The sequence below is a fragment of the Neophocaena asiaeorientalis genome, unplaced genomic scaffold (genome assembly GCF_003031525.2).
Source record: "Neophocaena asiaeorientalis asiaeorientalis breed wild unplaced genomic scaffold, Neophocaena_asiaeorientalis_V1.1 scaffold150, whole genome shotgun sequence".
In the NCBI taxonomy this organism is placed as follows: Eukaryota; Metazoa; Chordata; class Mammalia; order Artiodactyla; family Phocoenidae; genus Neophocaena; species Neophocaena asiaeorientalis.
Window position 1 is genome coordinate 10566531 of NW_020176571.1, and position 21320 is coordinate 10587850.

Here is a 21320-nt window from a genome sequence, read left to right on the forward strand (position 1 = left end):
CCACTTCCCCAAGTCCCTGGTAACCCTTTATTCTACTTTCTATCTCCATGAATTTGCCAAGTTTAGGTACTTCATATAGGTGGAATTACACAGTATTTGTCCTTTTGTGTCTGGCTTATTTGACTTAGCATAAAGTTTTCAAGGCTTACCTATATTGTAGCATGTATCAGAGTTTCCTTCCTTTTTTATGGGTGAATACTATTCCACTGTATGTATATACCATGTCTTGTTTATCTGTTAACCTGTTGATGGACACTTTTTTTTTCTCCACCATTCATCTATTGTGACAAATGCTACTATGAACATGGGTGTGCAAACATCTCTTTGATTCCCTCTATCCATTCTTTTGGGTTTATAACCCAGGAATGGAATTGCTGGATCCTATGGTAATTCTACGTTTAACTTTTTGAGGAAATGTCAACCTGTTTTCCACAGAGGATATACCATTTTACATTCCCACCAGCAATGCATGAGAGTTCCAATTTCTTCACATTCTTGTCAACCCTTGTTATTATTATTTGTTTGTTTTTGGTGATAGCCCTCCTAATTGCTATAATGTGGTATGTCATTGTGATTTTAATTTGCATTTCCCTAATGATTAATGGTGTTGAGCATCTTTTCACGTGCTCATCGGCTATTTGTATATCTTTTTTGGAGATGTGTCTATTCAAGTCCCTTGCCCATTTTTGAATTGGGTATGGTTGTTGTCATTGTTGTGAGTTATAGGAATTCTTTATAAATTCTAGATTTTCATTCAGATTTTCAAAGATTTTGTCCCATTAGGTGGGTTGTCTTCCTAATCTCTTGATATTGTCCTTTGATGCAAAAAAGTTTTAATTTAAAAACATTGAGAAATAATTGACATATAATATTTCATTCGTTTCAGATATACAACATAATTCAATATTTGTATATCTTGCAAAATGAACACCACAATAAGTCTAGTTAACATCCATCACTACACATAGTTACAAATATCTTCTTATGGTGAGAACTTTTAAGATTTCTCTATTATCAACTTTCAAATACATAATACAGTGTTTTAAACCATAGTCACAAAGCCATACACTACATACACATGACTTATTTATAACTGGAAGTTTGTACCTTTTGACCCCTTTCACTCACCTCCTTACCCCATACCTTTGGCAACTACTTTTTTTTTTTTTTTTTTTTGGGTATGCGGGTCTCTCACTGCCGTGGCCTGTCCCGTTGTGGAGCACAGGCTCCGGACGTGCAGGCTCAGCAGCCATGGTTCACGGGCCCAGCCGCTCCATGGCATGTGGGATCTTCCCGGACCGGGGCATAAATCTGTGTCCCCTGCATCAGCAGGTGGACTCTCAACCACTGCGCCACCAGGGAAGCCCTACTTTGCTTTTTTGTTGTTTTTTAGATTACACATGTAAGCGAGATCATATGGTATTTGTCTTTCTCTGACTTATTTCACTTAGCCAAATGCTCTCAGGATCCATCCATGTTGTTGCAAATGGCAGGATTTCATTCGTTTTTTTTTTTTTTTTATGGCTGAATAATATTTTGTTCTCTCTCTATATACCACATCTTCTTTATTCATTCAGCCATTGATGGGCACTTAGGGTTGCTTCCATATCTTGGCTATTGTAAATAATGTTATAAGGAACATGGGGGTGCATATATCTTCTTGAGTTAGTATTTGAATTTCCTTTGGATAAATACCTAAAAGTGTAATTGCTGGATTATATGGTAGTTCTATTTTTAATTTTTTGAGAAATCTCCATACTGTTTTTCATGGTGGCTGCACCAATTTACATTCCCAGCAACAGTGCACAAGGGTTCCCTTTTTCTCCACAACCTTGTCAACACTTGTTATCTCTTGTCCTTTTGGTAATAGTCATTCTAATAAGAGTGAGGTGATATCTCATTGTGGTCTTGATTTGCATTTCCCTGATGATTAGTGATTTGATCACCTTTTCATGTACCGTTGGCCATTTGTACGTCTTCATGGAAAAATGTCTATTTAGATATGGTGCCCTTTTTTCAATTGGATTTTTTTTTTTTTTGGCTATCGAGTGTATGAGTTCTTTATATATTTTGAATATTAGCTCATTATCAATTATGAAATTGCAAATATTTTCTCCCATTCTGTAGGTTGCCTTTTCATTTGGTTGATGGTTTCCTTTGCTGTGCAGAAGCTTTTTAGTTTGATATAGTCCCACTTATTTATTTTTGCTTTTGTTGCCTTTGCTTTTGGTGTCAAGTCCAAAAAAATCATCACTAAGACTAATGTCAATGAGTTTGAATTGTTTATGTTTTTTTCTAGGAGTTTTATGATTTCAGTTCTTACACTTAAGTTTTTAATCTATTTTGAGTTAATTTTTATATATGGTGTAAGACAGTGATCCAGCTTCATTCCTTGGCATGTGGCTATCCAGATTTCCCAACACCATGTATTGAAGAGACTTTCCTTTCCCCATTGTATATTCCTGGCTCCCTTGTTGTAAATTAATTTACTCTATATTTATGGATTTATTTCTGGGATCTCTATTCTGTTCCACTAGCCTATATGTCTGTTTTTATACCAGTACCATACTATTTTGATTACTATAGCTTTGTAATATAGTTTGAAATCAGGGACAATGATGCTTCCAGATTTGTTCTTTCTCAAGGTTGCTTTGGCTATTCAGGTGTGTGAATGTGTGTGTATGTGTGTGATTCTTTGTGACTCTTTAGGGTTTTCTGTATATCATATCATGTCATCTACATAAAACTGTCATAATGACAGTTTTACTGTTTTCTTTCTGATCTGTACGACTTTTATTTCTTTTTCTTGTCTAATTGCTCTGGTTAGGGCTTCCAATACAGTGTTAATAAAAAAGGCCAGAGTGGGCATTCTTGTATTGTTCTTGATCTTAGAGGAAAAGCTTTTAGCTTTTTACCCTTGAGGGTGATAGTAATTGTGGGCTTGTCGTATATGGCCTTTATTATGTTGAGGTATGTTCCCTCTACACCCACTTTGTTGAGAGTTTTTATCATAAATAGATGTTGAATTTTGTCAAACATTTTTTCTGCATCTGTTGAGCTGACCATATGATTTTTATCCTTAATTTTTTTAATGTGGTGTATCACATTGATTGATTTGCAGATGTTGAACCATCTTTACATACCTGAAATAAGTTCCACTTTATCATGGTCTATGATTCTTTTAATGTGTTGTTTGCTAATCGAATTCAGTTTGTTAATATTTTGTTGAAGATTTTGCATCTATGTTCATCAGGGATGTTAGTCTGTTATTTTCTTTGCTGGTGGCATCCTTTTCTGGTTTTGGTATCAGGGTAATGCTGACCTCCTAAAATGAATTTGAAAGTGTTCCTTCCTGTTCTATTTTTTTGGAAGATTTTGAAGAGAATTGGAATTAGCTTGCCTTTATATGTTTGGTAGAATTCACCAGTGAAACTATCTGGTCCTGGACTTTTGTTGTTGGAAAATTTTTGATTACTAATTCAACCTCCTTACTAGTTAATTGGTGTGTTCAGATTTTCTATTTCTTCATGCTTCAGTCTTGGTAGGTTGTAATTTCTCCTCTTTCATTTCTGATTTTACTTGTTTGAGTCTTTTCTCTTGGTGAGTCTAGCTAAATGTTTGTCAATTTTTTTATCTTTTCAAAAAACTACCTCTTAGTTTCAGTGATCTTTTAAATATTTTTTTTGCCTCTATTTTAATTATTTTTGCTCTGTTCTCTGTTATTCCCTCCCTTCTACAAACTTTGGGCTTCATTTGTTCTTGTTTTTCTAGTTCCTTGTGGTATAAAGTTAGGTTGTATGAAATTTTTCTTGTTTCTTTTAATTAATTAATTTATTTTTAACATCTTTATTGAAGTATAATTGCTTTACAATGTTGTGTTAGTTTCTTGTTTCTTTATGTAAGCATTTATAACTATGAATTTGCCTCTTAGAAAATCCTTTTGTTGCATTCCATAAGTTTTGGTATGTTTTGTTTCCTTTTTCATTTGTCTCAATGTATTTTTTGATTTCTCTTTGATTTCTTTTTTGACCCATTGCTCAGGAATGAAGTATTTTTATGAAAACAGAATTACTTATAATTCTAGAACTTAGTGTAATTTAGTTGCTAATTTAAAAACTGAATATCATGTTTCATATATGTTCCATCAACATCTACATGTATGGTATACAACTATAAGAATAACATGGATTAGTTAATATTAAATTTTTCCCCCAAATGTTAGGAATACTGCAATAAATTCTGAGTATCTACAGAACCACAAACTGGAACATTCAAAAAAGCAAGAAAATGGAGGTTTGACACTATTGGCAAGTGAATTCACTGTGCAAAAATCTATTAAGTCTGCACTAATAGCAGAGAAGCATCTGAGAAGTTAAAGTTTTTTTCTTACCTATCTTGCTGCTCAAATATTTGCATACTCTAAAGCTGTGTGTGAATCTCTACTCCCTAACCTGCACAACATTCTGATAGTTTCCTTTCGTTTTTGAGGACACAGAGCAAGAAATATGGGGAATTATTCCCCTGAGGCCTTGAAAAGTATTAGGAGAGCAGATATTTAAGATCACAGTTCCCCATGTGGTACTGCTGATTGTCATATTCTGAGTGACAAAGGCATTCATGTGTTCTTTTAAATGTGTGTGTGTATGTTTATTATATGTAGGGGCCTTCTAAAATATGAGGACCCAAACACAGGTCCCTCTTGCCCAGCTATAATTACAGTACTAGTTCTAGCCTTTTTACGAATGCCAGGCAATATCTTTTACTTAGGACCCATTTTATCCATTTAGGTCACCTATCTACCTTTGAAGATTTTAAGGTATCCCTTCCCTTCTTTGATGACTTCCTGTATTCGTTTTCTATTGCCAAGTAACAAATTACCACAAATTCAGTAACTTAAAATAATGGCATTTATTATCTCAGTTTGTGTGGGTCAGGAGTTTGAGTCTGACTTAGATGGATCCTCTGCTCAGAGTCTAAGGCTATAATCAAGGTGTTATTTGGGCTGAATTTTCATCTGAGAGCTTGACTGGTAAAGAATCTACTTCCAAATTCATTTGGTTTGTTGGTAGAATTCATTTCCTTATGGCTATATGATTGAGAGTCTTGGCTTTTTTGCTCACTGTTGGCTAATGCCCACCCTCAGGTTCTAGAGGCTATCCAAAGATTCTATAGGCCACTTGTAGTAACTTTCCATGTGGGCTTCTTCAACATGGCTGCTTACTTCATCAAACCATTAAAGAGAACCTCTCTCCTCAGGAAAGGCCCAGTTCCTTTTTAAAGGGCTTTTTCCAGTTTAAGTCAGGCCCATCCAAGATAATCTCTCTTTTAGTTATTCATAATCAATTTTTATGAGACCTTAATTACATCTGAAAAATTCATTCACCTTTGCCATATTCTATTGGTTAGAAGTAAGTCATGGGTTCTGTCCACAGTCAAGGGGAGAGGATTATACAGGGTGTGAATGCAAAGGGATGGAGATCATCTTAGAATTCTATTTATCACACTTCCTATTCCAGAAAGTTATTTCTTAAGTTTTCCCAGGTTTGCCTACTTAACACCTCAGTAAACTTCTCTGAGAAATGTAGGATAATAATAAGAATTATCAGGTTATGGTTAATTCATTTTCTTTCTTAATGGTAGTATAGGATGTACAGATAGAAACTGCTCAAGCTGATCTATGCCTGTACCATTACTACTCTGACAAGTACTACTAGTACTAGTACTACTATTACTACTATGATTACTATTAGCTAACACTTATCAAAGTATTACTATATACCCAGTATTCCTCGAAGTGTTTTACCAGAATTTAATCTTTGTAAAAACCTTACCAGATAAGGGCTATTTTTTTCATGTGCATTTGATATTTCTGGAACCATTTGGTTAGAGAAGTTTAGAACAGGCAGTAAGTAAGAAGTAGAGAAAAAAATTTTAATTCAGGTAGTAAATCTTCAGAGCCCATTTTTGTAATCACTAAATTAGACTGTCTCATATTATAGTGCTTAGAAACTTCAGTTGTTCCTTTTTCAAGTTTATACTGTTTTTCAAAAGTTCAGTTTTCCTTGCTCAATTGCTACAACTGAAATTCATTTAAAACTGTTTATTATTTTAGGATTTTTTGCTTTTTGTTTTTGGATTTTTTTTTTTTGTGATACTGCTTTACTCCAGCACTTTTTTTCTAGAAGTCTATTCAGCCTGTATATATAAATAAGCCCACAATGGTGGGTAAAATATGGAAATCCTTCAGTACTGATTGGTAAGTAGCCGCCCTACCGTGAATACCCCTCCTACCAGCCAGTCTGTCTTGGTGCCCAGCTGAAGAACCCCTGGGTTCTCCACAATCCTACAACTAGAGGATTAACATTTGACAAAATAGGGGGTCTTCAAACCTTCTTGTATTCTAATGGACCAGTGTCTGGTACCACAAGGATTGATAAACATTCTGAATATCATCCCACCTATAAATTGAAGCCATGCCTTTTTCTTTTTTCAGTGTCTTTGCATTTCTGTTTTACCTAATTTGAATTCTCCTTCTTTTGTACCTATTCTGACAGCCACTTTAAGTTCTACATTATAAGTCAGATCAAGCATCACCTGTTCTGTGAAATTTTCCTATATTCCATGAGGAAGTTTTAGGTTCTTTTGTTTTACATTTCTTTTATACTTAGTATATACTTAGTATATACCTCCATGATAGTAATGATCTCATAATGTATATCTGTATATATGACTCTTTCCCTACCAGAGGCAGTGTCATTTCCTCTGGGCATCCCCAATGTTTAGAACAGTGTGTGAATAAATAATAAAGGCTGTACTTGTTGAATGAAACAATGAATGATTGGTTAGATTAACCAGCAGGTAGACAACTAAAGAGACTGTAAACACATGGTTGAGGATATTTGAGGAGATTCAAACACAATAAAACTGTCTAACTGGAGTTTTAGGGAGGCAAGTCTAGAATATGAGCAAGAAAGAAAATTGATCAGTTGGAGTTCATGTTCAATTACTTTCCCTTTGCCATTAGCCAAGACAATTGAGAGTGAACTATTATAAAAATGATTCCTTTATATTTGCTTATAGAAGACAAAGAGAAACCTAATGAACTCTGTTATTCCTATCCCATTTCTCTTTTTATAGAATGGAACTTTAAATATTGATATTATTTATAATTTGCTGAGCATCTATTTTATAATTGAGCACTATGTACTAAATAAATTACAATACATAATTTGTTATAACTGAGCCTCTATTTGTAATTTATTGAGCACCCATGTACTATGTTCTGTGCTAAGGACTTTACAAAGCTTAGCAATTAAGCAATGCAAATCTAATTGTGTTATTTCCTATCTTAAAACCTTTTAAGTGATTCCTCATTGCTTTTACAATGAAGTCCAGCTTTTAGGCAAGAAATCTACTAAATCAGTTCTCATGTTAGAGATTACTTCTTCTAGGAAGGCATTACTGATTCTCCAAGTCTAGATCAGGTGATCCTCCTAAAAGCCACACAGTATTTCAACTAAGTTGAAAGCCCCAAATTATAGAAATAAGTATTAACCACCCTGCACTAATTTCTTATTACTTACAAAAATTTCCTGTTTACTTTTCTGTCTCCTTCACTGTAGTAGAGATTTCTTGAGGACAGGCACCTAATATAGGTCTGGAACACCGGCATTGCTAAATAAATATTGAACGAATAGATTAATTTAAGGGAGAAATGATGTTAAAAAACGACAACCAAACCTCACCATATATTTGCTAGGCTGCTTTTGCTTTGCAAAACACACTTATATTTATCCTATCATTTAGCCCTCTCAACTGATTTGAATTATAGCCATTATCACCATTTTAGAGAAGAGAAAACTGAGTAACACACTTATTTCAAGGAACAGGCACGTAAGCAGGAGTCCTTGGACGTAAGCCCAGATATCCCAACAAATACAGAGGCACCTTTTTCATTACACTCTGTGGCCTTCATGAAGGGTTGGCTCCCTAAATAAAACTGAATAACAGGGATACAACAGGTGGAAGGATATGACTGGAAGCGCTTGCTCTGGCACAGGACCGAAAGAAAAGATGTGTTTGTGCCACTCCCTCGTGACTTACACAGTTTGAAGTATATTTTCTGACTTTTTAATATAAACGATAAACAACCTAACATACTCCAGCCTTTTTCGAAAATCCTTACCTCAGCTCTTTAACTTTCACCTACCTATTTCCTTCCTTCCTTCCTTCCTTCCTTCCTTCCTTCCTTCCTCCCTTCCTCCCTTCCTTCCTGAGGCTCATAGAGGGCGCTCACAAAGCGCTACTCACTGGTTGGGCAAGGCTCCACTCAAAAAACACACCTCACTGCAACTGAAAGGCGCAGCGCCACCACCTCAGACTTCCTTCTCTTTTCCACGGCAGGAGGCGGGGCCAATTTTTCTCATTCAAATAAAAAACCAGAAGATTTGCATGGGGAACGGCCAGTCCGTGAGCCCATTGGCTAAAAGCATGGTGGGCGTGACCAATATTACGATCGCCGAGCCCCGCCTACGATAATTTGCATAACGGCCCCGGCGCGTGCAAGGGAGAAGCGGGTTTGTTTTTGAATCTGCGGAGGCGGCGGCGGCGGTGGCAGCGGCGGCGGCGCGGCGACTGGAGCGCGCGAGACTGAGGCTGCAGCGGAGGGGACGGAGGCGCGGGACGGCTCTGTAGGAAGGAATTTGGTTCCCCCTCCCTCCTCTCCCACCTCGAAAGGTATATGTGAGTCCCAGGGTCTATTATAACCACATTTTGTTAAATTATTATTGTATTTCTTTAGAGTCAAGACCGCATTATGGCGACTGCGGGAGCTGTGTTTGCGCCTGCGCGGTTGCGGAGCTGCGGGCGGGCGCTGCATGGGAGCACGTGATCTTGCGGGGTCGGGCTCTAGCTGCAGTTGTGCAGCTGGCGGGGCGGTGGCTGCGCAAGCGCAATATTCATTTTCAAGATCTAATGTTCTTGTTGGACGCCATTCGGGTTCTAGATTTAATTTTCCTCATTCTTGAGGGGTTTCGTTTTGTTACGCTCGAATTCCTATATTTTAAATGGAAAACTTTTCTATTATGTTGTATTCCCGTACCGACCTCAAACTCCTTTCTTGTATTTCTCCGATTCTCTGAGAAGCTGTGGACTTAATTTTGTGTAAAAATGATTGTCCCCTTGTGGTTCTCGATTTTTATTTCACTTTAAGGGTATTGCTGGATTCAAGTTTATATTTAGGGAGCGGAAGATCAGCACCTAGTGGTGTTCTCACGGGAAGTGCAATTATTTGAACTGCATATTTGCAAATACATTTTTAACCCTATCTTTACCAGTTCTGTTGGAATGTTTTCAAACTAGAAACAATTTGAGTTTTGGAAAAATGAGGGGGAGGGGGCATTGGAAGAATCTGTGTAATGTCATTTAAAAAGAAATCTCAATCTCCTTGGGTATTTATTTTTTAAAAAAAAATTTGATCCTCAGTCGGTGAAGTTTTAATTTAATCAGTGTGTGCCTCTGATCTTGCTTGCATTTGAGTTTTACATTTTTTCTGTCTCTGATCACTTGTCCATTACTGCTTCAGTTAGATTATTTTTGGTACCTTGACTTTTAAAATTAATCATTTCCTTACCATTTTGTTTGTAATGATATATAAAGTATAGTACTTAAACTTGGTAAATTTTTCTGATAAAGAATTCTACAAAGAACTCCCAACTACACTGAGGCCTTTATGAGGAAATTGTGAATCATTGATAAATCAGTTGATTAAAAAAAACAAACTGCCATATATACATGTGTGTAAGATACAATTGTGTTAGATTTTTAAAAATTGTATGTTCCTGGTTTTAGTTTCTTAAAGTAGTTATAAGTATGTTACTGATTATTTTACTTTAAAATGGTAGTGTCACTATATTTAAATCTTATATAAACTTCTGGGAGAAGTTTTATATGATTTGATATAATTCTACCATTGTGTAAATTATTTCTTACTGGGCTGAAAACTTGTAAATGGTTGTCATAAATTTCATCTGTGGTTTGTATATACAACAATTGTTTTCTTGGTTGGTTATGTAACTGAGTTTAAGTCAGTCACTTGTCAGATGAAGAAGTGGCTATTGCTTTATAATCTTGGTTGGTTTAGGGACTTTATTGCCTACAAGAACGGTTAAGTATCAAATAGATGTAATTGAAGGGAGTACTTTTGGTTGGTGGAGTTTTAAAAAATGACATCACAAAGGAGATAGAATGAAGTGATGGGAATAATTATACAAAGAACTCCCAACTACACTGAGGCCTTTATGAGGAAATTGTGAATCATTGATAAATCAGTTGATTAAAAAAAAACAAACTGCCATATATACATGTGTGTAAGATACAATTGTGTTAGATTTTTTAAAATTGTATGTTCCTGGTTTTAGTTTCTTAAAGTAGTTATAAGTATGTTACTGATTATTTTACTTTAAAATGGTAGTGTCACTATATTTAAATCTTATAAAAACTTCTGGGAGAAGTTTTATATGATTTGATATAATTCTACCATTGTGTAAATTATTTCTTACTGGGCTGAAAACTTGTAAATGGTTGTCATAAATTTCATCTGTGGTTTGTATATACAACAATTGTTTTCTTGGTTGGTTATGTAACTGAGTTTAAGTCAGTCACTTGTCAGATGAAGAAGTGGCTATTGCTTTATAATCTTGGTTGGTTTAGGGACTTTATTGCCTACAAGAACGGTTAAGTATCAAATAGATGTAATTGAAGGGAGTACTTTTGGTTGGTGGAGTTTTAAAAAATGACATCACAAAGGAGATAGAATGAAGTGATGGGAATAATTCTTTTTTTCTCAACAGAAAATTTGTTGATATAATTTTTGAACCCCTGAAGTCTTCTACAGAGAAATATATTTAGAGGGCAGTTGTGTAATCTTTTCCCTTTTATGCTTCCAGGGTAATTACCCAGCACACCGCCTCCACCCTCCAGACATTATTTCAGGTGTTGTAGAGTTGGAAATACATTGTATTTTCTGTATCTATGTCTATGTCTGTGTGTATGTGTTAGGTTAAGAAAAGAACTTTGATCATAGGGCATGGTTCATTCTGCACTTCCAAAAAAGTGAAATATTTTGGTTTATATATTTAAGCTTATGTTTTCATTTGCATATACAAATGATTGCCTCTTAGGTTAATGTGGAAGATCGTAAGAGGCACTTGAAACACTGAAGAACATAATGTACTATGTAAATATGTATCGGTAGGACAGTTTTGCTGTTACGTTTGTTAGAAAGGCAAATATAGTTCTATAAATTTAAAACTAAGATTAATGAATTGTCTGAACATCTACTCTTTGTTCATTGGTACTCTATCAATAACAAGCATGTTGTGGAATTTCAGTTAATATTAAGACTAGGTTACCAAATGAATACCAAGTTACTGGGAGCCATTTAAAATCTTTTTCACTATAGCACATTTGGAAAGTATTGAAAATTAATTAGAAATAAACACTTTTTTGGTGATTTTTGTGACATTTCCATTTATTGATTGATCAATTAGTTTATCATTTGGATCATAATTTCATTCCTGCCCTTTTAACTTAGTATTTTATTGTGGATATTTATCCATTTCATTATTCTTTTGAAATTTTTTTTTAAATGATTACATAATAGTTATTTTGTGAAAATATCCCAAATAATCAAATGTTCTTGAAATATATTTTTAAATGGCTATGTAATATTGGTGTCTTTAATAAGAATGTACTGTGACTTACTAAATCTTTCTTTCCTTATTGAACATTTTGTTGCCCATTTCTCTATTATAAATAAAGCTGCAGTGAACATCCTTGTACATGAGTCATGATCTACATCTCATAATATTTTTTTGAAATTACTGTTACAAAGGACTTTTAAAGTAATTTACAAAACTGATAAAAACTTAGTTTTATTGAAAAGCATTTCCTATACCACCATCAATTTGGTGGTTAGCATTTTTTCTGATAACTAGTGAAATTGAACTTTTAAATATTTAATATATATGCAACTTTCTCATTTTTTGTGACTTTGCTGTTTGAGGTTATTTTGTGTATCTTTTTCTGTGGTAAATGTTAATGTCTTCCTTATGTGTAAGTTATTTATGGATATTAGCCCTTTGCTTTTCATATTTTTTGAAGATTTTTTTTTTCTGGTACACGGGCCTCTCACTGTTGTGGCCTCTCCTGTTGTGGAGCACAGGCTCTGGACGTGCAGGCCCAGCGGCCGTGGCTCAGGCCCAGCCGCTCTGTGGCATGTGGGATCTTCCCGGACCAGGGCACAAACTCGTGTCCCCTGCATCTGCAGGTGGACTCTCAACCACTGCGCCACCAGGGAAGCCCTGAAGTTTTTTTTTAGTTAAGATTTTTTTTTTTAATTGCTATGGTTTTACATATTTAGAATTGTTACATTTTTATGAAGTCAAATGCACTGCTTTTTCATGTGTTATTTCTTCCAGGACTTCTCTGCATAAAAAATACTGTAAGATGAACTAAATGTTCGTCTGTTCTGTTTATTTTTTCTAGATGTTTTAATTATCTTAAAAAATACCTTTTGGCCTATATGGAGTTTATTTTGACATTGCGTAAAGATGGGTTGCTAGTTTCCATCTTTTCCTAATTTTCTTAGAATTTTATGTTGATGATACGTTTCTTCTTCTGATCATAACTTACTAAGTTTGAGCTATCAATTCTGCTTCATTTACTAGGGATATTTAACTTGAGGTCCATTGACCTTTGGGGGTTCTAGAGATACTTAAAAAACTTCCATGGATTCCATGATATACGCAATTTTGTGTGAGTGTACATATGTGCTTTTTTTTTTCTGGGGAAAGAGTTACAGTTTTATCAGCTTCTCACAAGAATATGTAATGTAAAATCTAAAAGCAGGTTAACAACCCTGGAACTGGGCCTTGTTTATATAGCAGTACTGCATTGTCTTATTTGCTGTAGTGCTATAGACTATATAAATATATGAAGGGGCAGTAGATATCATTCCTTTTCACAATTTTCTAAGCTAATTTTCCCTCCTTTTGTACATACATTTGGCAAAGTTTAAAAACCAACTATTTGAAGTTTTGTTTAGAATTGCATAAAACCTAAATTAGGGTATGTTTACATCTTTATACTGTTAGTTTTTTTTTTTAATTCAAGAATATGATGCATTTTCTGTAGATCCCACAAAAATGTATTGTTTTTAGGAACTCTGAGAAAAATTGTGGTACCGTTACTTTCTATTAAGATGTTATCTTACTGGTTTCCTATAATGGTATAATGTTAATAGGGATGATATGGTAGAGGATATAGGACAACATTTCCAGTTTTAATCTGCTTTAGAATATAGCATCTTGAAAATAGTGCAAGTATGAAGTTAGAAATGAGAAAAATAGGTTACCAAGATAGTGTTCTACAGTATTTGAAAACAGAATTTTTCTTGTGTATTTAACGTAGGCCTTTTTTTTTTTTTCCAAGTTTATTTATTTAATTTATTTTTGGCTGTGTTGGGTCTTCGTTGCTGTGTGTGGGCTTTCTCTAGTTGCGGCGATTGGGGGCTACTCTTCATTGTGGTGCACAGGCTTCTCGTTGTGGTGGCTTCTCTTTTTGCGTAGTATGGGCTCGGTGCATGGGCTTCAGTAGCTGTAGCATGCAGGCTCAGTAGTTGTGGCTTGCTGGCTCTAGAGTGCAGGCTCAGTAGTTGTGGTGCATGGGCTTAGTTGCTTCGTGGAATGTGGGATCTTCCTGGACCAGGGCTCGAACCCGTGTCCCTTGCATTGGCAGGTGGATTCTTTAACACCTTGATTGGAGTATAATTGCTTTACAATGTTGTGTTGGTTTTTGCTTTATAACAAATTGAATCAGCTACACATATACATATATCCCCATATCTCCTCCCTCTTGCGTCTCCCTTCCACCCTCCCTATCCCACCCCTCTAGGTGGTCACAAAGCACTGAGTAGACGTTTTTTTTTTTAAACAGAGAAAATTTGAAAAGTTATCTGTTTCATTTTTTGGCCAGTGTGGAGCCTAATAAATAATATATAATTAAGGTAAAAAATTTTCATTTTAGTCTCTTTAGGTAACATTAAATATTCCTCTCATAAGGATGTTTCCCTAAGTATTAGTATACATTCATTCTCTATTAAATCTATTCTTTGTGCTGATTGCAGTGAAAAGTATAATCTTGATTGATAGTGTATTTTAGTTGTAATCCTACTTTTTAAAAATTATTTTTATATTAGGTACAGGAAAGAATGTCAGATTATTGTAAAAATATTTTTGTTGAATATAGTTAAACTTGAAAAATTGGTGGTTGCATGTAAAGAAGAAATCAGGGAAGTTAAAGATAGAAATCAAATGGTAAAATATTATTGGCTTTATAAAAATAACTCTAGGAAATAGGTAGAAATTGTGTTAAGATATTATTGGCTTTTCTTCAGCATTTTCTTTCTAATGAAAAAATTTTGTCTTTGGATATTTTTCAAGCAAATCCACTTATAGCAGTTTGCATTTTTTGTGTATGACCTTTGCCCTTACCTGAGAACTTTTCATAGTTCTGATGTATTGTGGTATCTGTGTTTTCAGACTATAATAGATAATTAGGGACAGGAGAAATGCTACTAGAAAAATGCATATTGATAGGGGCAAGAAGAGATGGCTGGCATCTTGATAGAGAAGAGCTGTCAGATTCCAAGTGTTAGAACAAGAATTAAAAAACTTAGTTTTGAGGTTACTTAATTTGGGAATTGTTATTCTTAAAGACACATTATTTATAGCACGTTCATTATGGTAATAGATGATCTTATTATGATTCTGAATTATAGGAATATTTAATTATGCTAAATTTGTTCAAGAAAACAAAGAGGTGTATGATTTGGTTTAGAAAGATTTCTATTATACTTTTTGTTTTTAAGTTTTGAGGTATATGGAAAATTCATACATTATCATACCAAGTTTTTCAAAGGAGTCACATGTAGAAAGAAGTTTGAGAGTAAAGTTCTTGCTTTTGAGTTCCTAACAGCTGTAGGGCATTATAAATAAAAATAAGGTGACATTTTAACAGTAGATTACAAAAAATATCAAGTAGCTCTGGGGAGCATTGTCCTTGTTAGTTTCTTAGAGTATCTAGAAACTACCTATCCATTAGTGGAGCTTCTTTTTTTTAAAATCCTTGCCCATTTGATCTTGTTATGTTCTTTAGAGAGTCCAAGACTAAAAATTACTTCTCAGTGTTCTTAGATTGTCATGCAATCTGCAGAGGAAATCAGTGTTTTTTTTCTGTTATTTTACTTTTTTCAAAACAGAGAAGTGAATTCCACAAAATTAAACTGTTTATATATGCTTCAAGTTGTATGGTGGAATCCATCTTGTATTGGAGACACTATGATTGCTGGGCAGCATTTCCAGTTTTTTAAGTGCTGCAAAGTGAGAAAACCAGGGCGCTAGTGTTTATTTATACAATGTGAACGTTTTCAGTTTTGAATTTTGATCTTTGGGCTTTTGAGTCTTTGAGAGAATGACCCGGGCATCTCCTTGGTCACCTTCCAAAAAATGTGGCAGGCCTAAGGGTACAGTTGATACTATCTTCCTGAGAGTCTTTATAATTGGACCTATGTAAACATGAATGTCTGGGAAATGAAGATGACCTTTACCATCAGAAATATTAACTTTACCATCAGAAATATTCACTTATTCATGTCTGCAATTTTTCATTGTTTAGAATATTATTAAGAATTTTGTGTTATTTTTTGTTATACAAGATAACAATGATCAGTTATAGTTCTAGTAACTAGGAATAACTAGATATCTTCCCTTTAGTTTGGGAGAGAGACCCCTTTTTATGATGATGATGTGAGGTAGTAGTGTTATTATGTCAAACCGTATAATCCTTTCTCCCTTTCTTTGTTGTTTGTGTAGCCCTGTGTTACTTTGGGAACTATTGTCTTGGTAGGTACCCAGGAATTATGTGTATGGCACTTTTACATTCTAATAAGGAACTTGAATTGTATGTTGGAATAGTGGTTCTGAGAACTGACGGCTGTAAAAGGGTCTCTCCTTGAGCCAGTAATTGTCCAAGATGATGTCTTCCATTTTGTGGAAAGGTAAACTTAGAAGGTAGGAAGAGTTTCTGCTGTTCTGAGGACCAGGAGCAAAAGAAAAAGAGATTTTGGTGAAACAATAACGAATGACTTGACTGCTTCAGCTCATTTTCAACTAAGACTTGCCAGCTTAGGAGTGTACCTGCCCTGTTACCATTATTAGATTAAATGTCTCAAGAGAAGGAAGAAATGGGGAAGAGTATGGAAAAGAGACTGTTTTTGAACTTCTTTTATTTCCTTTTAGGTAGTCAATGTCAGGAGCTGATTGGATTACAGTAAAGGCTAAACTGCTCTGAGACACTCTGTTACTGTTAAGGATGATGTTTATTTCTCTTGTGTAATAATACAGAGGAAAACTCTTCAGGTTTGTAAGTGGCTTTGGCTTAATGTATGGTTTCCATATGTTGAACATGGTTTCTGGGTTGAACATGGCTGCTTTCACCAGCCAGGGGCAAGGGAGAAAGAACAATGGGAGTGCACGCTCATTGTTTTGAGAGCCTCATCTGGAAGTAGTACTATCATTTAGATTCATGTGTTATGGGTGAGAATTTAATCACTGGAACATACTTAGCTGGGAAATGTAGTATCTGGCTGGACAACCATGTGTTCAGCTAAAATTAGAAAATTTTATAAAAGAAGGAGGGAAATGGGTATTAGAGAACAGTTAGCCTTTTCTGCTACTAAAGGTAGCTGGAGAAGTGCTCTCTAATTAATTCATAATTTGATATTGAAAACTGGTTTTCTGTTTTAAGAATTAGATCCAGTTGTAACTATATATCTTCCTTTGAAATGGAATTTTGAGAGCTTTGTAATCATGATTCCTGACAGATTGTAGTTACTATAAATATTTACCTTATTAGGCAGAGTTTTTCCTCTTTCTGCTTGCTTTTGAAAACATTAAATCATGATTAGTTTTGCAAGAATTCAGTGTACTATCTTTGAATCTTGCCAGTTAACTTACTTTAAAAGGATGAAGGACTGTAGGTAAACTCTGACAATTGTTTGAACTGCTTCTTTTAGTTTCAGAGTTGAGTTTATGATTTCTCAAGATGGAAAATGTGATTTTTGAGGGCCTTGTAATATACACAGGTAAAAAATAACTGTGGTCATAAATTCTTTGCTTACAAGTAAAACGTATCTGATAAGTAAGTAATAAGTAACTAATTAAAAACAGCTCTTTGTAGATGATAAGTGTAACATAATAGATATCTGTGTAAGGCACAGAAAGTGGGACTCTGTTGGGGGGAGGTCAAGGAAACCTTAGAAGAGTTGTATTTAAAAAATTAAAAAAAAAAAATTTATTTATTTATTTGGCTGCACCGGGTCTCTGTTGCGGCATGTGGGATCTTCAGTTGCGGCATGTGGGATCTAGTTCCCTGACCAGGGATCAAACCTGGACCCCTGGCATTGGGAGCTTAGAGTCTTACCACTGGACCACCAGGGAAATCCCAGAAGAGTTGTATTTTAAAAGAATTACAAGGATATTCTTAGTAAAGGGAATAAAGAGGGTATTCAAAATCTCAGAGGTGGGAAAGAAAGTATTACGTTTAGGAGAACATATTCTGATATAAATCCTTGATTTTTGTAAATAAAAAATCATTGATGCCATGGTGCCTACATAATGTACCTGATAAAGGATGTTGTTATCCTCAGCTGGAAGTTCTCTAATTTCTCTTTTTACTTTGTATCTCTTTTAAAGGCATTTATTCTTTTCAAGTTTTATGTTTATAGTTATTTGTGTAGTACTTTATAAGCTTCCTGCAGTTAGGAATTTTATCTTACTGAAGTATCTGGCAAATGTCGCATTTTAAGGACAAACCCTTTCTAATTAGGTATAATAAGACTGCTAATAAAAGTATAAAATTGCGTTCCACAATACCTACCTTAATATTCAATAAATATTTGCTTATTGAAAGAATAGAACCCCTTTGTTTTAGGTGCAAAAAAAAAAAAAGGGTAAGGTGTTCTAGCTCCTTTCTTTTAATGCATGATAATCTACACGTCAGAACTTTTAGTTGTTGTTGTTTTTAAATAATTAACCATGAAGTTTACTTAAGCAAGCATCCACTGGGTAAATTGTCAAAAGATTTGACAGGCACTTTGCATCTGGAAAATTATAAATAGTAAAATAACTTGGAAAAAATTCTTCAATCCCATTCATTAAGAAATAGAAAAAATTTAAAAAACACCATTGCTTACCTATTAATAAGAAGTTTCTAAAATATAATTCTGAAGGACATATGTATGAAATTAATAAAGGTTTGATGAAAAAATGGAATGACATAATTATTTTGAGTTGTGTAATTCTCTTCTCCATCAAACATATTTTAAGTGATATAATCGTTGGCAGATTAAAAATATGCAAGCAAATTGACAGAAGAAAAATACAGAACAAAAGAGAAGACAAAGAATTTTCCTAAAACCAGTTAGTAATATCATGAAGTGGAAAGTATAGTAATTTTGTATTGGAACCTGGCCAATTTGTGTTTCCCAGCAGTATTTCTTACATATAAAATGGTGATACCACCTACCTGGTAGGCTTATTTTGAGAGATTAAATGAGATTAACTATATAAAATGTTAGCATTTGTTCCTGACACACTTTTCATCTCTGGCTTCAACCAATTGATGAATCTATTAGTAAGACATGAATATTTACTAAGAGGCAGCTACGTGAAGCTTTAGGGAGCCCTGCAGTACAAGGAGATACATGGAAAATGACAGTATTCTTCCTTACTGGAGTTAGAACTTATATACATTTAAAAAGCAACTTAGAAAAGTTTAATCATGCCCCTTACTAGTAGGAAAAATATGAATTTAGAAACGTAGTTTATTTGCAAAGGTTTGTGAGAGAGTCCAGCTTTAGGACTTATTCATTAAATTAAAACAAAAACAAAAAACACCACCAGAGTATTTCAGAATAAAAACCCCTCAAAGATTACTAAGTCTCTGAACCTCATCATGGTGAAAAAGCAGCCATTTTCTCACATTAATTATTTATCTGCAAGGTTTGTCATAATTCTTCAGACTGTCATTATTGCCAAAGTTAGAGATGAAGTCATTTATTTTGGGAGCTAGATCCACATAGAATTATCCTGTTTTCTTTTTGTAATTTTAGGGTGCAGGGTGATCCCTCACCCCTTTTTTACCCTTCAGCTGTGGAACTTGCTGGGCATGCTCACTTAAAATTGAGGCAAAACAAAGTGTCAGTTTTCTTCCATAACCCTTCCCGTGGCCAAGTTTCTGCCCCTTAAGGTACAGATTTGATCATATAAGTTTGTTTAATAATTTTCTGATTCTTTATTTCGATGTTTTGTTTGACTCATTTATTGAACTAATGACGTATTGTTAAGTATAGAAAGGCTTCTCTTTGGCTGCTTAACAAAACTATGTCCATTTGATATGTGAGTTAAGTTCTGTCTAGTTTTATAAAGCATAATAATTTACTTATTTATTTGCTTGATTACAAGATTAGGAACCAAGAGCCATTTAATGTATCTCAATGAAATTTTGCCTGCATTACTTAAAACTGTATGGTATCATGGTTCTCTAAGAGTCCCACATTTGTCAGTGTTCCTTGTCTGTCAGGAAGTGATATTCTTTATTCCTCTTAAAGCTGGGAATCCATAAGTTATGAAAGAGATACTGTATTGATTTCCTGTGAAGACCTAGAAGGCATCATTTCTACATTTGAGATGCAGTCCTTGTTCCCTGTCATAGCTAATTAAAGGAGATTTGTTTTTAAACGTTGCATTTTTCTGTGGTCATGGTTACAAATTTGATTTATCCATTTTATTCTGAAAGGAAGGAAAACAGATTCTCATTGAAACTATGTAAGTGGGTTCATAAAAAGTAGAGAGACTCAGTTATGATACTTTATACAAGATTTAATCATTCTTCTAAGTAGTTTTTAAACAAGGCCAATCAATATATTCAGTATTTTTTAATAGAATTGTTCTTAACATATTCTTATAGATTATTAACTTAAAACCTGTAGTAAGGTCTTTCATAGGATATTCTGCCCCCCCCCCCCAGAATTCAGAGGGTATTGGATCAAGATACTATTTAAATTACTATTTATACAAAATATATCTTAAATTGAGGGTTAAAGGTAGATTAAGAAGAAAGTATTTTTCTTATATGACCATTAAAAAGAAAATGTTAACCACAATTAAATCATTTCATTTAGTCCTAAATAATTCTTACCCTCCTGATCTAGAGTTAAGTAATCTACTTACACAAAGTTGTCTGCTCTGAACTATAACAGAATTATGGAAATCATGACTCATTCTCTTGATACAGTTATGACAGAGGTCCATCTGTGAAGGTAATTTTATACCAGGATGCCTGTATCCATGAATCTCATCCATGTAATAGTAATAGTTGAGATGATTTGGTACAATCCTTTACTAAGGATTTTTTAAAATTTTTATTTGGAAGACACTTTTTGTCCCCCTCAGGTACAGTGGCAGCAAGGATCATGACTCATTTTTGTTTCTTGATTTTCATCTTTCCAGGCTGGCCTACTTGCTTTCTATATCTGGTATACCGCTTTCATCCTTAGAATTTTATTCACCATTGTGGGGATTTCTCTCACCCCTCTTCTGTGTAGGACCTTTGTTTTCCATGTGCTATGTCTTTTTATTGACTTATTCTGTCATTAGGGGGAGTGGACCACATTCTCTAGTAGCTTTTTGAGAAAAAATATATAGGAGATATGTTCTTTGAAACTTATGTGTGTCTGAAAATTGTCATTTTATATTTTTAATGCTTGATTGATAGTTTGGCTAGGTATACAAAGCTAGGTTGGAAATCATTTTTCTTTAGAATTTTAAAGGCACTGCTCCATTAGCTTTTTGCTTCTGTTACTAGTGAGAAATCTGAAGCCGTGCTTATTTTTGATTTTTTCCCTCAATGGAAGCATGTAGAATCTGTTGTTAGTTTCCAGGTGTTCTGAAATTTCACTTTAATTCCTTCATATGGATCTATTTATTATTGTTTGCTGGAATTCATCAGGCCCTTTCAATTTAGCAGCTGTTGCCTTTCAGTCCTGGAATTTTTCTTAAATGATTTCATTGGTGATATTTTCTGCCATTCTATCATTCCAATGTGAATTTTTGGATGGATACTCAAATTTTCTTCTCTCTCTTGTTTACAGCTTTGTCGTTTTGCTCAGGTAGTTTTTTTTTTTTTTTTTTGCGGTACCC

At 34.4% G+C, this 21320-nt stretch overlaps 1 protein-coding gene across 1 annotated transcript in view; it reads left to right on the top strand.

Moving 5' to 3' along the window:
• The first annotated feature begins 8560 nt into the window (after window positions 1-8560).
• The window catches only part of ATF7IP (activating transcription factor 7 interacting protein), a 123828-nt gene continuing 111068 nt past the window's right edge, over window positions 8561-21320 (top strand). The window contains exon 1 of the mRNA XM_024733366.1: window positions 8561-8736. The gene's annotated coding sequence lies outside the window, so the exon portion shown is untranslated. The remainder of the gene's footprint in view (window positions 8737-21320) is intronic.